A 4303-nucleotide genomic window follows, 5' to 3' on the forward strand; every position below is an offset into this window, starting at 1 on the left:
GTGCCCGCTATGTGTTGGGGACATAGCCATTGTCATCGTTCCCCCTCTGCTGATGAGACACGCAGCTCCACAGAAGAGCCTTCTGGAGCCCCTGCTGAGCAGTGCAGTGTGGGGAGACTCATCCAGGTTCCATGCTGTAAACGTTGTTCTTTCACCCCCAGACCCATCCTGCTCTGTGCCTGGGTTGGCCAACTTCTGTGCATGCATCACTTTTCTGTTAGGTTTGGCCAGCGGATGCCGTGGCAGGAGATTAGTGAGCAGAAGACAGAGATGGGGGCATTTGGTGACCAGGCTGCTCCCTGCGTGGCCACGATCTGGCAGCTGCTGCATTCTGAGGTCCCAGCTGCACACCACTTCTGCCCCTTGCCCTGCCCTGCAGTCCTCAGGGTGGTAACAGCTCCCTGATGTTGCTGGTCTCTGGGTGCTCCCCAACCCCTGGCAGATGGCCTTCACCCTGCCCACAGCTTCATTCCTCTCTTCAGTCAGTTTCCTTGAGTGAGCCGTGATTTCCGGCTGCCATTCTGCCTGGTGCAGGCACCATGCAGAACCAGGACTCCAGGTCTTCCCCAGCCTCCCTGCCTCACTCCCTGATGCCACAGGAATGCCCCACCCCCACTCCATCCAGGCCACCTGAGACAGGGCAGTGACTTGGCAAAAGCTGCTTTCCCATGAGCCTCCGGAATTGTTTTTGGGCTGGGGCTGCTATGGAAACAATGAGAGAGAGGTTCCCAAGGGCTGGCACTAGGTCCCAGCTGTGTCCCCCACCTCCAGGTTGTTCCTCCTGGGATGGGGGCCTGGGACTCAGAGTGCCCTGCTGGGAGTCTTGGGGCAGGAGTGGTCTGGCCCAGGCTTGTCTGCCCCCACCTTCAAGCTGGGAGTGAGGAGAGTTCTGGAGACCAGAGAGAAGAGGCAGAGGTCCTGCTGCGCAGCCAGGAATGGGCTAGGAGGGAGGGACAGGACTGAGGTCACTAGGTGGACACCTCCCAAGTCTGCTCCAAGCCTGGCCTCTCCGCTGAGCACCACACACAGACCTCTGCTGTGCTCCAGAGACCTTCAGAACACGGTCCCTTCCTCCCCACTCCTTGCCCTGTGACCCCTCCATCAGGGAAAGGCACCAGACGCCTAGAGTCAGCCCTCATGGTCTCCCTCCCCTGCTTCCAGCCCCTGAGCTTATCAGGCTCTTGCCAAGGTGAGGCTTGGTGATCCCACTCTCTAAGCTATTCTGGACTCTAGCCTTCTCTTCAGGCTGTGGTTGCCTTCTTGGTCTGGATCTTATCATCTACACTTAGTTACGACAGTGGCCTCCTCACTGGTCTCCCCGACCCCATTCTGGCTCCCTTTAATCCATCTTCCATTGGGCAGTCAGTGTGTCTTCCAGAAATACAAATCTAAGTCTGTGTCTTCTGTGCTTAAGTGGAGCCCAAACTGTGTGATATGCCCCGGGTCTTCCTCTCCAGCTTTCCCCCTGAAGCAAAATCCTTGTGATGTTCCATACTCCAGCCTTTGCTGGCTTCTTACTCCCTGCTCTAACCAATTTCAGAATGGCCCCCTTGGAAACGGGCACTTTCCCACCAGCACCACCACTGTCTTGGTTTGAGTTTCTTCAAAAGTCAAGTGCGAGACAAAGACTAAGGGCAATTAGTTACTGGGGAGGTGATCCCAGGAGGCAGGAGTAAGGGAGTGGGGAGAACAGGACAAGAAGGAAGCAAAGCCATTGCCAGGGTGTGTTTTATCAGTCTCCACAGTGGGCGACAGGGCTGTGTTCCATCAGGACCGCTGAAGCCTACAGAATGCCTTCCAGAATTGCTCATCTGCAGGACTGGAAACTGGTGATTGATCTGCTAACTCCATCTCCCACTGGGTAAGGTCCCTGAGACATCCGAGCTGCAATGCTTGCCCAAGCAAGGTCAGGTGGTATCAAAGAGCCTGCAGCAGATGCGGAAACTCACGGCTTGGGTAGGATGCTGGCCATGTGAGGTGAGCCTGGACTGGCAAAGAAAAGTCCACCCCAGCTGCAGCTGATGTGGCTTGGGCTCTGGAGGCGGCTGCACAGAAACATTCCTTGGTCAGTCAATACACACAGATTACTGGATCTCAGCTGTTCATGAGGTGCCTGGGTTGCTAAAGAAGAGGCTACAGGCCAGGCACGGTGGCTGACACCTACAATCCCAGCACTTTGGGAGGCTGAGATGGGCAGATTGCTGGAGGCCAGGAGTTCGAGACCAGCCTGGCCAACATGGCAAAATCCCGTCTCTACTAAAATTACAAAAATTAGCGAGGCATGGTGATGCATGCCTGTAATTCCAGCTACCTCAGGAGGCCGAGGCACAAGAATTGCTTGAACCCAGGAGGCAGAGGTCGCAGTGAGCCAAGATCGCACTGCTGCATTCCAGCCTGGGTAACAGAGTAAGACTGTCTCACAAAAAAAAAAAAAAAAAAAAAAAGAGGCTATGCACAGAGTGCCCCTGCGGGACTATGGAACAAACATGGGCTTTGCCATCAGACTTCCTGGGTTCAAAGCCACTTCTGCTGGTACCTGCTATGGTACCTTCAGCAGGTCACATCACACTTGAGCCACCTTGAGCCACAGTGTCTATAAAACAGAGACAATAATTTCCACCATATAAAGTATTTAAGATAATCAAATGTACTTGCAAAAATGAATGCATGTGGCAATGTGAGGCTGAATGCAGTGAGTTGTGTCTTCACGAAGCCAGCTGCCCAGGCTTTGCCTCACTCTACTCTCCCATCTCCTCCACTATGCTTTGCTGCATTGCTTTAGCTTATGTTGCCTAGCAGCCCTGGCCTCCTGTGGGCAGTGCTGGTTTTGCCCTGCCTAGCTTTGGGCCCAGCACATCAGCAATCCCCTCCCTGACTCCACTATCCAGAATAGAAATCGATTTTGTGGAAACACAGAATAAAGAGCTGGCATGGCATACCACATAGCAGTGACATGTGTTTTTAAATCCCCATGAACTCTTTCTGTCTTCCCTAGATCCCTCTTCTGACACAGCTGCCTTTCTCACAGAGGCAAATGTAGCTTGAACCCAACACCCCCAGATTTATTCTTCTGCACTCATCCCTGCCCTTTGGGTTCTGGGCTGTCTCCATCTGTTATGGGTTGAATTTTGTCCCCCCAAAAAACTCATATGTTGAAGTCCTAACCCTCAGTACCTCAGAATGTGACCTTGTTCGGAAATAGGGTCACTGCAGATGCTGTGAGGCTACACTGAAGTAGGGTGGGAACTAATTCCAATATGACTGGTGTCCTTGTAAAAAGGGGACATGGGGGCACAGAGACATATGCACAGGGAGAACGCCATGTGAAGACTGAAGTTATGCTGCCACAAGTCCAGGATCTACCAGAACCTGAAGAGAGGCCTGGACAGATCCTTCCCCGGAGCCTTCAGAGGGAGCACCGCCCTGCTGACGTCTTGATCTTGAACTTCCAGCCTTCAGAACGGCGAGACAAAAGATTTCTCTCTTTTTTTTTTTTTTTTTCGAGACAGCGTATCACCTAGGCTCACTGGAACCTCCACCTCCCAGGTTCAAGCAATTATCCTGCCTCAGTCTCCCGAGTAGCTGGGACTACAGGCATCTGCCACCACACCTGGCTAGTTTTGTATTTTTAGTAGAGACGGGGGTTTCACCACATTGGCCAGGCTGGTCTCGAACTCCTGACCTCAGGTGATTCATTCACCTTGGCCTCTTAAAGTGCTGGGATTACAGGCGTGAGCCACAGCGCCCAGCCGAGACAATAGATTTCTGTGGTTTAAGACAACCAGTTTCACAGTAGCCCTAGCAAACTAATACATTACCTAAAAGGGCAACTTACTTTTCTGCTACCAATATAGTTTTCCTGTCCTTTTCTTCCCATCCAGCCTTTCTGACTCTGTTGATGTGCTTCTATGTCTCCACTCCCTGATGGACTCTGAATCCTTGGAAGCAGAGCTTGTGTCATCCTCACTGTGGTATCCTCAGGGCTTGGCAGAGCCTGGCCACAGTTCCCATTCAGGAAAGGTTTGCTAAAGGCTTCTTGAATGTAGTAGCTTTGATGTTTGCCCTTCAACGATAGTCCAGAGCTGGGCAGGCTACACTATCAAGGGAAGGCATTGCTGGACATGAGCAAAGGCTCAGTGAGGGGTAGGAAGGGGCAGGCTGGGGAGATTGTGAGGAGCTCACAGTGGGCTGCGATGTAGATACTGGTAGTGGGGAGAGGTCGGGTGGCACCAGAAGGTGGGGGAATGTGACGTTAGGCTATTGGGGTTTGTGAGTGCATTTAGTTGAATAAGCAATGGAACGC

Source organism: Macaca mulatta, chromosome 14, assembly GCF_049350105.2.
Source record: "Macaca mulatta isolate MMU2019108-1 chromosome 14, T2T-MMU8v2.0, whole genome shotgun sequence".
NCBI classification, from domain to species: Eukaryota; Metazoa; Chordata; class Mammalia; order Primates; family Cercopithecidae; genus Macaca; species Macaca mulatta.